The following is a 12,767-nucleotide window of genomic DNA, read 5'->3' on the forward strand; positions in this document are numbered from 1 at the left end:
TAATCAGTGCCCCAGTGTCCTAAGACACAGGCCTCCTAAGCCATGGATTGTGAGTTCTAGTCTTTCCTGAAGTGGCTGAGAGCAGAGTGCCGCAGCGGAAGCGTGCTGGGCCCATAACCCAGAGGTCGATGGATCGAAACCATCCTCTGCTAAACAGTTTCTTTTTAGATTTTAAGTGCGAACAAAAAAAACTTAAAAAATTGTCGTTTCATGGCAATGCTCATTGCCATTATACATTTGTTTTTACCTCTTCCAACAGTTTGTATAGGTCATACTGTTTACACAGTACCCCAGTAGCCTAAGGCACTGGCCTCCTAAGCCAGGGATTGTGGGTTCAAGTCCCATCTGGGGTGGATGGAAGCAGAGTGCCGCTGCGGAAGCGTGCTGGGCCCATAACCCAGAGGTCGATGGGTCGAAACCATCCTCTGCTAAACAGTTTCTTTTTAGATTTTAAGTGCGAACAAAAAAAACTAAAAAAATTGTCGTTTCATGGCATGTCTCATTGCCATTATACATTTGTTTTTACCTCTTCCAACAGTTTGTATAGGTCATACTGTTTACACAGTACCCCAGTGGCTTAAGACACTGTCCTCCTAAGCCATGGATTGTGAGTTATAGTCTTTTCTGAAGTGGCTGAGAGCCACTAACCAGATTTTTTTTTAATGAAATGCAAGCAGAAATTAGAAAGCTAAATTGAATTTGCGTCTCTCAGTGCTATCCAGTACACATTATTTTTACTGCTTCTATCAGTTCGTACTGTTTGCAGAAGGTAAACAGTGCCCCAGTGGCCTAAGACACTGGCCTCCTAAGCCATGGATTGTGAGTTCTAGTCTTTTCTGAAGTGGCTGAGAGCAGAGTGGCGCAGCGGAAGCGTGCTGGGCCCATAACCCAGAGGTCGATGGATCGAAACCATCCTCTGCTAACCAGATTATTTAAAAAAATGAAACGCAAGCAGAAATTAGAAAGCTAAATTTCATTTGCGTCTCTCATTGCTATCCAGTACACATTGTTTTTACTGCTTCTATCAGTTCGTACTGTTTGCAGAAGGTAAACAGTGCCCCAGTGGCCTAATGGATAAGGTACTGGCCTCCTAAGCCAGGGATTGTGGGTTCAAGTCCCATCTGGGGTGGATCGAAGCAGAGTGGCGCAGCGGAAGCGTGCTGATCCCATAACCCAGTGGTCGATGGATAATATCCATCCTCTGCTAAAAAGTTTCTTTTTAGATTTTAAGTGCGAACAAAAAAAATAAAAAAATGTGTCGTTTCATGGCATGTCTCATTTCCATTATACATTTGTTTTTACCTCTTCCAACAGTTTGTATAGGTCATACTGTTTACACAGTACCCCAGTGGCTTAAGACACTGGCCTCCTAAGCCATGGATTGTGAGTTCTAGTCTTTTCTGAAGTGGCTGAGAGCCACTAACCAGATTTTTTTTTTATGAAACGCAAGCAGAAATTAGAAAGCTAAATTGAATTTGCGTCTCTCAGTGCTATCCAGTACACATTATTTTTACTGCTTCTATCAGTTCGTACTGTTTGCAGAAGGTAAACAGTGCCCCAGTGGCCTAAGACACTGGCCTCCTAAGCCATGGATTGTGAGTTCTAGTCTTTTCTGAAGTGGCTGAGAGCAGAGTGGCGCAGCGGAAGCGTGCTGGGCCCATAACCCAGAGGTCGAAGGATCGAAAACATCATCTTCTAAACAGTTTCTTTTTAGATTTTAAGTGCGAACAAAAAAAACAAAAAAAATTGTCGTTTCATGGCATGTCTCATTGCCATTATACATTTGTTTTTACCTCTTCCAACAGTTTGTATAGGTCATACTGTTTACACAGTACCCCAGTGGCCTAAGACTCTGGCCTCCTAAGCCATGGATTGTGAGTTCTAGTCTTTTCTGAAGTGGCTGAGAGTAGAGTGGCGCAGCGGAAGCGTGCTGGGCCCATAACCCAGAGGTCGATGGATCGAAACCATCCTCTGCTAACCAGATTTTTTTTTTAATGAAACGCAAGCAGAAATTAGAAAGCTAAATTGAATTTGCGTCTCTCAGTGCTATCCAGTACACATTATTTTTACTGCTTCTATCAGTTCGTACTGTTTGCAGAAGGTAAACAGTGCCCCAGTGGCCTAAGACACTGGCCTCCTAAGCCATGGATTGTGAGTTCTAGTCTTTTCTGAAGTGGCTGAGAGCAGAGTGGCGCAGCGGAAGCGTGCTGGGCCCATAACCCAGAGGTCGATGGATCGAAACCATCCTCTGCTAACCAGATTATTTAAAAAAATGAAACGCAAGCAGAAATTAGAAAGCTAAATTTCATTTGCGTCTCTCATTGCTATCCAGTACACATTGTTTTTACTGCTTCTATCAGTTCGTACTGTTTGCAGAAGGTAATCAGTGCCCCAGTGTCCTAAGACACAGGCCTCCTAAGCCATGGATTGTGAGTTCTAGTCTTTCCTGAAGTGGCTGAGAGCAGAGTGCCGCAGCGGAAGCGTGCTGGGCCCATAACCCAGAGGTCGATGGATCGAAACCATCCTCTGCTAAACAGTTTCTTTTTAGATTTTAAGTGCGAACAAAAAAAACAAAAAAAATTGTCGTTTCATGGCGTGTCTCATTGCCATTATACATTTGTTTTTACCTCTTCCAACAGTTTGTATAGGTCATACTGTTTACACAGTACCCCAGTGGCCTAAGACACTGGCCTCCTAAGCCATGGATTGTGAGTTCTAGTCTTTTCTGAAGTGGCTGAGAGCAGAGTGGCGCAGCGGAAGCGTGCTGGGCCCATAACCCAGAGGTCGATGGATCGAAACCATCCTCTGCTAACCAGATTATTTAAAAAAATCAAACGCAAGCAGAAATTAGAAAGCTAAATTTCATTTGCGTCTCTCAGTGCTATCCAGTACACTTTGTTTTTACTGCTTCTATCAGTTCGTACTGTTTGCAGAAGGTAAACAGTGCCCCAGTGGCCTAATGGATAAGGTACTGGCCTCCTATGCCAGGGATTGTGGGTTCAAGTCCCATCTGGTGTGGATCGAAGCAGAGTGGCGCAGCGGAAGCGTGATGATCCCATAACCCAGTGGTAGATGGATAATAACCATCCTCTGCTAAAAGTTTCTTTTTAGATTTTAAGTGCGAACAAAAAAAATAAAAAAATGTGTCGTTTCATGGCATGTCTCATTGCCATTATACATTTGTTTTTACCTCTTCCAACAGTTTGTATAGGTCATACTGTTTACACAGTACCCCAGTGGCTTAAGACACTGGCCTCCTAAGCCATGGATTGTGAGTTCTAGTCTTTTCTGAAGTGGCTGAGAGCCACTAACCAGATTTTTTTTTAATGAAACGCAAGCAGAAATTAGAAAGCTAAATTGAATTTGCGTCTCTCAGTGCTATCCAGTACACATTATTTTTACTGCTTCTATCAGTTCGTACTGTTTGCAGAAGGTAAACAGTTCCCCAGTGGCCTAAGACACTGGCCTCCTAAGCCATGGATTGTGAGTTCTAGTCTTTTCTGAAGTGGCTGAGAGCAGAGTGGCGCAGCGGAAGCGTGCTGGGCCCATAACCCAGAGGTCGATGGATCGAAACCATCCTCTGCTAACCAGATTTTTTTTTTTATGAAACGCAAGCAGAAATTAGAAAGCTAAATTGAATTTGCGTCTCTCAGTGCTATCCAGTACACATTATTTTTACTGCTTCTATCAGTTCGTACTGTTTGCAGAAGGTAAACAGTGCCCCAGTGGCCTAAGACACTGGCCTCCTAAGCCATGGATTGTGAGTTCTAGTCTTTTCTGAAGTGGCTGAGAGCAGAGTGGCGCAGCGGAAGCGTGCTGGGCCCATAACCCAGAGGTCGATGGATCGAAACCATCCTCTGCTAACCAGATTATTTAAAAAAATGAAACGCAAGCAGAAATTAGAAAGCTAAATTTCATTTGCGTCTCTCATTGCTATCCAGTACACATTGTTTTTACTGCTTCTATCAGTTCGTACTGTTTGCAGAAGGTAAACAGTGCCCCAGTGGCCTAATGGATAAGGTACTGGCCTCCTAAGCCAGGGATTGTGGGTTCAAGTCCCATCTGGGGTGGATCGAAGCAGAGTGGCGCAGCGGAAGCGTGCTGATCCCATAACCCAGTGGTCGATGGATAATATCCATCCTCTGCTAAAAAGTTTCTTTTTAGATTTTAAGTGCGAACAAAAAAAATAAAAAAATGTGTCGTTTCATGGCATGTCTCATTGCCATTATACATTTGTTTTTACCTCTTCCAACAGTTTGTATAGGTCATACTGTTTACACAGTACCCCAGTGGCTTAAGACACTGGCCTCCTAAGCCATGGATTGTGAGTTCTAGTCTTTTCTGAAGTGGCTGAGAGCCACTAACCAGATTTTTTTTTTATGAAACGCAAGCAGAAATTAGAAAGCTAAATTGAATTTGCGTCTCTCAGTGCTATCCAGTACACATTATTTTTACTGCTTCTATCAGTTCGTACTGTTTGCAGAAGGTAAACAGTGCCCCAGTGGCCTAAGACACTGGCCTCCTAAGCCATGGATTGTGAGTTCTAGTCTTTTCTGAAGTGGCTGAGAGCAGAGTGGCGCAGCGGAAGCGTGCTGGGCCCATAACCCAGAGGTCGAAGGATCGAAAACATCATCTTCTAAACAGTTTCTTTTTAGATTTTAAGTGCGAACAAAAAAAACAAAAAAAATTGTCGTTTCATGGCATGTCTCATTGCCATTATACATTTGTTTTTACCTCTTCCAACAGTTTGTATAGGTCATACTGTTTACACAGTACCCCAGTGGCCTAAGACTCTGGCCTCCTAAGCCATGGATTGTGAGTTCTAGTCTTTTCTGAAGTGGCTGAGAGTAGAGTGGCGCAGCGGAAGCGTGCTGGGCCCATAACCCAGAGGTCGATGGATCGAAACCATCCTCTGCTAACCAGATTTTTTTTTTAATGAAACGCAAGCAGAAATTAGAAAGCTAAATTGAATTTGCGTCTCTCAGTGCTATCCAGTACACATTATTTTTACTGCTTCTATCAGTTCGTACTGTTTGCAGAAGGTAAACAGTGCCCCAGTGGCCTAAGACACTGGCCTCCTAAGCCATGGATTGTGAGTTCTAGTCTTTTCTGAAGTGGCTGAGAGCAGAGTGGCGCAGCGGAAGCGTGCTGGGCCCATAACCCAGAGGTCGATGGATCGAAACCATCCTCTGCTAACCAGATTATTTAAAAAAATGAAACGCAAGCAGAAATTAGAAAGCTAAATTTCATTTGCGTCTCTCATTGCTATCCAGTACACATTGTTTTTACTGCTTCTATCAGTTCGTACTGTTTGCAGAAGGTAATCAGTGCCCCAGTGTCCTAAGACACAGGCCTCCTAAGCCATGGATTGTGAGTTCTAGTCTTTCCTGAAGTGGCTGAGAGCAGAGTGCCGCAGCGGAAGCGTGCTGGGCCCATAACCCAGAGGTCGATGGATCGAAACCATCCTCTGCTAAACAGTTTCTTTTTAGATTTTAAGTGCGAACAAAAAAAACAAAAAAAATTGTCGTTTCATGGCATGTCTCATTGCCATTATACATTTGTTTTTACCTCTTCCAACAGTTTGTATAGGTCATACTGTTTACACAGTACCCCAGTGGCCTAAGACACTGGCCTCCTAAGCCATGGATTGTGAGTTCTAGTCTTTTCTGAAGTGGCTGAGAGCAGAGTGGCGCAGCGGAAGCGTGCTGGGCCCATAACCCAGAGGTCGATGGATCGAAACCATCCTCTGCTAACCAGATTATTTTAAAAAATCAAACGCAAGCAGAAATTAGAAAGCTAAATTTCATTTGCGTCTCTCAGTGCTATCCAGTACACTTTGTTTTTACTGCTTCTATCAGTTCGTACTGTTTGCAGAAGGTAAACAGTGCCCCAGTGCCCTAATGGATAAGGTACTGGCCTCCTAAGCCAGGGATTGTGGGTTCAAGTCCCATCTGGTGTGGATCGAAGCAGAGTGGCGCAGCGGAAGCGTGCTGATCCCATAACCCAGTGGTAGATGGATAATAACCATCCTCTGCTAAAAGTTTCTTTTTAGATTTTAAGTGCGAACAAAAAAAATTAAAAAATGTGTCGTTTCATGGCATGTCTCATTGCCATTATACATTTGTTTTTACCTCTTCCAACAGTTTGTATAGGTCATACTGTTTACACAGTACCCCCGTGGCTTAAGACACTGGCCTCCTAAGCCATGGATTGTGAGTTCTAGTCTTTTCTGAAGTGGCTGAGAGCCACTAACCAGATTTTTTTTTAATGAAACGCAAGCAGAAATTAGAAAGCTAAATTGAATTTGCGTCTCTCAGTGCTATCCAGTACACATTATTTTTACTGCTTCTATCAGTTCGTACTGTTTGCAGAAGGTAAACAGTTCCCCAGTGGCCTAAGACACTGGCCTCCTAAGCCATGGATTGTGAGTTCTAGTCTTTTCTGAAGTGGCTGAGAGCAGAGTGGCGCAGCGGAAGCGTGCTGGGCCCATAACCCAGAGGTCGATGGATCGAAACCATCCTCTGCTAACCAGATTTTTTTTTTTATGAAACGCAAGCAGAAATTAGAAAGCTAAATTGAATTTGCGTCTCTCAGTGCTATCCAGTACACATTATTTTTACTGCTTCTATCAGTTCGTACTGTTTGCAGAAGGTAAACAGTGCCCCAGTGGCCTAAGACACTGGCCTCCTAAGCCATGGATTGTGAGTTCTAGTCTTTTCTGAAGTGGCTGAGAGCAGAGTGGCGCAGCGGAAGCGTGCTGGGCCCATAACCCAGAGGTCGATGGATCGAAACCATCCTCTGCTAACCAGATTATTTAAAAAAATGAAACGCAAGCAGAAATTAGAAAGCTAAATTTCATTTGCGTCTCTCATTGCTATCCAGTACACATTGTTTTTACTGCTTCTATCAGTTCGTACTGTTTGCAGAAGGTAATCAGTGCCCCAGTGTCCTAAGACACAGGCCTCCTAAGCCATGGATTGTGAGTTCTAGTCTTTCCTGAAGTGGCTGAGAGCAGAGTGCCGCAGCGGAAGCGTGCTGGGCCCATAACCCAGAGGTCGATGGATCGAAACCATCCTCTGCTAAACAGTTTATTTAAAAAAATCAAACGCAAGCAGAAATTAGAAAGCTAAATTTCATTTGCGTCTCTCAGTGCTATCCAGTACACTTTGTTTTTACTGCTTCTATCAGTTCGTACTGTTTGCAGAAGGTAAACAGTGCCCCAGTGGCCTAATGGATAAGGTACTGGCCTCCTAAGCCAGGGATTGTGGGTTCAAGTCCCATCTGGTGTGGATCGAAGCAGAGTGGCGCAGCGGAAGCGTGCTGATCCCATAACCCAGTGGTAGATGGATAATAACCATCCTCTGCTAAAAGTTTCTTTTTAGATTTTAAGTGCGAACAAAAAAAATAAAAAAATGTGTCGTTTCATGGCATGTCTCATTGCCATTATACATTTGTTTTTACCTCTTCCAACAGTTTGTATAGGTCATACTGTTTACACAGTACCCCAGTGGCTTAAGACACTGGCCTCCTAAGCCATGGATTGTGAGTTCTAGTCTTTTCTGAAGTGGCTGAGAGCCACTAACCAGATTTTTTTTTAATGAAACGCAAGCAGAAATTAGAAAGCTAAATTGAATTTGCGTCTCTCAGTGCTATCCAGTACACATTATTTTTACTGCTTCTATCAGTTCGTACTGTTTGCAGAAGGTAAACAGTTCCCCAGTGGCCTAAGACACTGGCCTCCTAAGCCATGGATTGTGAGTTCTAGTCTTTTCTGAAGTGGCTGAGAGCAGAGTGGCGCAGCGGAAGCGTGCTGGGCCCATAACCCAGAGGTCGATGGATCGAAACCATCCTCTGCTAACCAGATTTTTTTTTTTATGAAACGCAAGCAGAAATTAGAAAGCTAAATTGAATTTGCGTCTCTCAGTGCTATCCAGTACACATTATTTTTACTGCTTCTATCAGTTCGTACTGTTTGCAGAAGGTAAACAGTGCCCCAGTGGCCTAAGACACTGGCCTCCTAAGCCATGGATTGTGAGTTCTAGTCTTTTCTGAAGTGGCTGAGAGCAGAGTGGCGCAGCGGAAGCGTGCTGGGCCCATAACCCAGAGGTCGATGGATCGAAACCATCCTCTGCTAACCAAATTTTTTTTTAATGAAACGCAAGCAGAAATTAGAAAGCTAAATTGAATTTGCGTCTCTCAGTGCTATCCAGTACACATTATTTTTACTGCTTCTATCAGTTCGTACTGTTTGCAGAAGGTAAACAGTGCCCCAGTGGCCTAATGGAAAAGGCACTGGCCTCCTAAGCCAGGGATTGTGGGTTCAAGTCCCATCTGGGGTGGATGGAAGCAGAGTGGCGCAGCGGAAGCGTGCTGGGCCCATAACCCAGAGGTCGATGGATCGAAACCATCCTCTGCTAAACAGTTTCTTTTTAGATTTTAAGTGCGAACAAAAAAAACAAAAAAAATTGTAGTTTCATGGCATGTCTCATTGCCATTATACATTTGTTTTTACCTCTTCCAACAGTTTGTATAGGTCATACTGTTTACACAGTACCCCAGTGGCCTAAGACACTGGCCTCCTAAGCCATGGATTGTGAGTTCTAGTCTTTTCTGAAGTGGCTGAGAGCAGAGTGGCGCAGCGGAAGCGTGCTGGGCCCATAACCCAGAGGTCGATGGATCGAAACCATCCTCTGCTAACCAGATTATTTAAAAAAATCAAACGCAAGCAGAAATTAGAAAGCTAAATTTCATTTGCGTCTCTCAGTGCTATCCAGTACACTTTGTTTTTACTGCTTCTATCAGTTCGTACTGTTTGCAGAAGGTAAACAGTGCCCCAGTGGCCTAATGGATAAGGTACTGGCCTCCTAAGCCAGGGATTGTGGGTTCAAGTCCCATCTGGTGTGGATCGAAGCAGAGTGGCGCAGCGGAAGCGTGCTGATCCCATAACCCAGTGGTCGATGGATAATAACCATCCTCTGCTAAAAAGTTTCTTTTTAGATTTTAAGTGCGAACAAAAAAAATAAAAAAATGTGTCGTTTCATGGCATGTCTCATTGCCATTATACATTTGTTTTTACCTCTTCCAACAGTTTGTATAGGTCATACTGTTTACACAGTACCCCAGTGGCTTAAGACACTGGCCTCCTAAGCCATGGATTGTGAGTTCTAGTCTTTTCTGAAGTGGCTGGGAGCCACTAACCAGATTTTTTTTTAATGAAACGCAAGCAGAAATTAGAAAGCTAAATTGAATTTGCGTCTCTCAGTGCTATCCAGTACACATTATTTTTACTGCTTCTATCAGTTCGTACTGTTTGCAGAAGGTAAACAGTGCCCCAGTGGCCTAAGACACTGGCCTCCTAAGCCATGGATTGTGAGTTCTAGTCTTTTCTGAAGTGGCTGAGAGCAGAGTGGCGCAGCGGAAGCGTGCTGGGCCCATAACCCAGAGGTCGAAGGATCGAAAACATCATCTTCTAAACAGTTTCTTTTTAGATTTTAAGTGCGAACAAAAAAAACAAAAAAATTGTCGTTTCATGGCATGTCTCATTGCCATTATACATTTGTTTTTACCTCTTCCAACAGTTTGTATAGGTCATACTGTTTACACAGTACCCCAGTGGCCTAAGACTCTGGCCTCCTAAGCCATGGATAGTGAGTTCTAGTCTTTTCTGAAGTGGCTGAGAGCAGAGTGGCGCAGCGGAAGCGTGCTGGGCCCATAACCCAGAGGTCGAAGGATCGAAAACATCATCTTCTAAACAGTTTCTTTTTAGATTTTAAGTGCGAACAAAAAAAACAAAAAAAATTGTCGTTTCATGGCATGTCTCATTGCCATTATACATTTGTTTTTACCTCTTCCAACAGTTTGTATAGGTCATACTGTTTACACAGTACCCCAGTGGCCTAAGACTCTGGCCTCCTAAGCCATGGATTGTGAGTTCTAGTCTTTTCTGAAGTGGCTGAGAGTAGAGTGGCGCAGCGGAAGCGTGCTGGGCCCATAACCCAGAGGTCGATGGATCGAAACCATCCTCTGCTAACCAGATTTTTTTTTTAATGAAACGCAAGCAGAAATTAGAAAGCTAAATTGAATTTGCGTCTCTCAGTGCTATCCAGTACACATTATTTTTACTGCTTCTATCAGTTCGTACTGTTTGCAGAAGGTAAACAGTGCCCCAGTGGCCTAAGACACTGGCCTCCTAAGCCATGGATTGTGAGTTCTAGTCTTTTCTGAAGTGGCTGAGAGCAGAGTGGCGCAGCGGAAGCGTGCTGGGCCCATAACCCAGAGGTCGATGGATCGAAACCATCCTCTGCTAACCAGATTATTTTAAAAAATGAAACGCAAGCAGAAATTAGAAAGCTAAATTTCATTTGCGTCTCTCATTGCTATCCAGTACACATTGTTTTTACTGCTTCTATCAGTTCGTACTGTTTGCAGAAGGTAATCAGTGCCCCAGTGTCCTAAGACACAGGCCTCCTAAGCCATGGATTGTGAGTTCTAGTCTTTCCTGAAGTGGCTGAGAGCAGAGTGCCGCAGCGGAAGCGTGCTGGGCCCATAACCCAGAGGTCGATGGATCGAAACCATCCTCTGCTAAACAGTTTCTTTTTAGATTTTAAGTGCGAACAAAAAAAACAAAAAAAATTGTCGTTTCATGGCATGTCTCATTGCCATTATACATTTGTTTTTACCTCTTCCAACAGTTTGTATAGGTCATACTGTTTACACAGTACCCCAGTGGCCTAAGACACTGGCCTCCTAAGCCATGGATTGTGAGTTCTAGTCTTTTCTGAAGTGGCTGAGAGCAGAGTGGCGCAGCGGAAGCGTGCTGGGCCCATAACCCAGAGGTCGATGGATCGAAACCATCCTCTGCTAACCAGATTATTTAAAAAAATCAAACGCACGCAGAAATTAGAAAGCTAAATTTCATTTGCATCTCTCAGTGCTATCCAGTACACTTTGTTTTTACTGCTTCTATCAGTTCGTACTGTTTGCAGAAGGTAAACAGTGCCCCAGTGGCCTAATGGATAAGGTACTGGCCTCCTAAGCCAGGGATTGTGGGTTCAAGTCCCATCTGGTGTGGATCGAAGCAGAGTGGCGCAGCGGAAGCGTGCTGATCCCATAACCCAGTGGTCGATGGATAATAACCATCCTCTGCTAAAAATTTTCTTTTTAGATTTTAAGTGCGAACAAAAAAAATAAAAAAATGTGTCGTTTCATGGCATGTTTCATTGCCATTATACATTTGTTTTTACCTCTTCCAACAGTTTGTATAGGTCATACTGTTTACACAGTACCCCAGTGGCTTAAGACACTGGCCTCCTAAGCCATGGATTGTGAGTTCTAGTCTTTTCTGAAGTGGCTGGGAGCCACTAACCAGATTTTTTTTTAATGAAACGCAAGCAGAAATTAGAAAGCTAAATTGAATTTGCGTCTCTCAGTGCTATCCAGTACACATTATTTTTACTGCTTCTATCAGTTCGTACTGTTTGCAGAAGGTAAACAGTGCCCCAGTGGCCTAAGACACTGGCCTCCTAAGCTATGGATTGTGAGTTCTAGTCTTTTCTGAAGTGGCTGAGAGCAGAGTGGCGCAGCGGAAGCGTGCTGGGCCCATAACCCAGAGGTCGATGGATCGAAACCATCCTCTGCTAACCAGATTTTTTTTTTTATGAAACGCAAGCAGAAATTAGAAAGCTAAATTGAATTTGCGTCTCTCAGTGCTATCCAGTACACATTATTTTTACTGCTTCTATCAGTTCGTACTGTTTGCAGAAGGTAAACAGTGCCCCAGTGGCCTAAGACACTGGCCTCCTAAGCCATGGATTGTGAGTTCTAGTCTTTTCTGAACTGGCTGAGAGCAGAGTGGCGCAGCGGAAGCGTGCTGGGCCCATAACCCAGAGGTCGATGGATCGAAACCATCCTCTGCTAACCAGATTATTTAAAAAAATGAAACGCAAGCAGAAATTAGAAAGCTAAATTTCATTTGTGTCTCTCAGTGCTATCCAGTACACATTGTTTTTACTGCTTCTATCAGTTCGTACTGTTTGCAGAAGGTAATCAGTGCCCCAGTGTCCTAAGACACAGGCCTCCTAAGCCATGGATTGTGAGTTCTAGTCTTTCCTGAAGTGGCTGAGAGCAGAGTGCCGCAGCGGAAGCGTGCTGGGCCCATAACCCAGAGGTCGATGGATCGAAACCATCTTCTGCTAAACAGTTTCTTTTTAGATTTTAAGTGCGAACAAAAAAAACAAAAAAAATTGTCGTTTCATGGCATGACTCATTGCCATTATACATTTGTTTTTACCTCTTCCAACAGTTTGTATAGGTCATACTGTTTACACAGTACCCCAGTGGCTTAAAACACTGGCCTCCTAAGCCATGGATTGTGAGTTCTAGTCTTTTCTGAAGTGGCTGGGAGCCACTAACCAGATTTTTTTTTAATGAAACGCAAGCAGAAATTAGAAAGCTAAATTGAATTTGCGTCTCTCAGTGCTATCCAGTACACATTATTTTTACTGCTTCTATCAGTTCGTACTGTTTGCAGAAGGTAAACAGTGCCCCAGTGGCCTAAGACACTGGCATCCTAAGCCATGGATTGTGAGTTCTAGTCTTTTCTGAAGTGGCTGAGAGCAGAGTGGCGCAGCGGAAGCGTGCTGGGCCCATAACCCAGAGGTCGATGGATCGAAACCATCCTCTGCTAACCAGATTTTTTTTTAATGAAACGCAAGCAGAAATTAGAAAGCTAAATTGAATTTGCGTCTCTCAGTGCTATCCAGTACACA

At 43.7% G+C, this 12,767-nt stretch overlaps 7 non-coding genes across 7 annotated transcripts; all 7 read left to right on the top strand.

Annotated features, from left to right (window-relative positions):
- Positions 1–1,056: 1,056 nt before the first annotated feature.
- Positions 1,057–1,129, top strand: trnar-ccu (transfer RNA arginine (anticodon CCU)). Its single transcript has one exon. It is a non-coding gene; the product is annotated as a tRNA-Arg (tRNA).
- Positions 1,130–2,945: 1,816 nt separating this feature from the next.
- On the top strand, positions 2,946–3,018 carry trnar-ccu (transfer RNA arginine (anticodon CCU)). The gene has a single exon. It is a non-coding gene; the product is annotated as a tRNA-Arg (tRNA).
- Positions 3,019–3,997: 979 nt separating this feature from the next.
- trnar-ccu (transfer RNA arginine (anticodon CCU)) lies at positions 3,998–4,070 on the top strand. The gene has a single exon. It is a non-coding gene; the product is annotated as a tRNA-Arg (tRNA).
- Positions 4,071–7,216: 3,146 nt separating this feature from the next.
- trnar-ccu (transfer RNA arginine (anticodon CCU)) lies at positions 7,217–7,289 on the top strand. Its single transcript has one exon. It is a non-coding gene; the product is annotated as a tRNA-Arg (tRNA).
- A 977-nt stretch (positions 7,290–8,266) lies between these two features.
- Positions 8,267–8,339, top strand: trnar-ccu (transfer RNA arginine (anticodon CCU)). The gene has a single exon. It is a non-coding gene; the product is annotated as a tRNA-Arg (tRNA).
- A 491-nt stretch (positions 8,340–8,830) lies between these two features.
- Positions 8,831–8,903, top strand: trnar-ccu (transfer RNA arginine (anticodon CCU)). The gene has a single exon. It is a non-coding gene; the product is annotated as a tRNA-Arg (tRNA).
- Positions 8,904–10,997: 2,094 nt separating this feature from the next.
- On the top strand, positions 10,998–11,070 carry trnar-ccu (transfer RNA arginine (anticodon CCU)). The gene has a single exon. It is a non-coding gene; the product is annotated as a tRNA-Arg (tRNA).
- Positions 11,071–12,767: the final 1,697 nt, after the last annotated feature.

Source organism: Oncorhynchus kisutch, unplaced genomic scaffold (assembly GCF_002021735.2).
Source record: "Oncorhynchus kisutch isolate 150728-3 unplaced genomic scaffold, Okis_V2 scaffold746, whole genome shotgun sequence".
In the NCBI taxonomy this organism is placed as follows: Eukaryota; Metazoa; Chordata; class Actinopteri; order Salmoniformes; family Salmonidae; genus Oncorhynchus; species Oncorhynchus kisutch.